The sequence below is a fragment of the Triplophysa rosa genome, linkage group LG25, assembly GCF_024868665.1.
Source record: "Triplophysa rosa linkage group LG25, Trosa_1v2, whole genome shotgun sequence".
Lineage (NCBI taxonomy): Eukaryota > Metazoa > Chordata > Actinopteri > Cypriniformes > Nemacheilidae > Triplophysa > Triplophysa rosa.
In genome coordinates, this window is record NC_079914.1 from 15910170 (window position 1) to 15910830 (window position 661).

The following is a 661-nucleotide window of genomic DNA, read 5'->3' on the forward strand; positions in this document are numbered from 1 at the left end:
ATGTGAGTCTCTCCTGGTACAAAGGAAAGAGTTTATTGTCCAGCATCAGTGTGTCTGATCTCAACATCAGACTCTCTCTACCTCTGGAGGTGGAACATCAGGACACAAACACATACAGATGTGTGCTGAGCCATCCGTTCAGAAACCAGACTCAACATCTCAACATCAATGATGTCTGTCACACGTGTTCAGGTGAGTCACACGTGACGTTTGTGTTTATTCGTTCAGCCGATCTCTGATTCATCTTGTTTTTCTTTTCTCAGACTGTGTCTTCTGTTGTAACGGTACTGGAGCTGTGATCCGATTGGTCGTCTCTGTTCTGGTGGGCATCGCTACTGTAGTTGTTCTGATTTATGAGATCAGATCCAGATGAGCTGAACAGGAGAGAAGAGATCAGACATCAGATTCTCACTGATGAATCACATTTTCTATGTTCAACAATTGAGGGTCCAGCGAATGTTTTAAGAACAAAATGTATTAAATCAGCTTTTTTACACTAGATTACTTACTACTTGCTTTTTATCTGTTTCTACTCATTTAAAGGATTGAATTGGTAAATTATAGTCACTTGAAAGAGTCCTCATCAAAATAAGCTTTATTGACAACAAGCATAGAAAACGTTTAGTTAAAAAGTGTACTTTATAAAGTATAAACAATTACA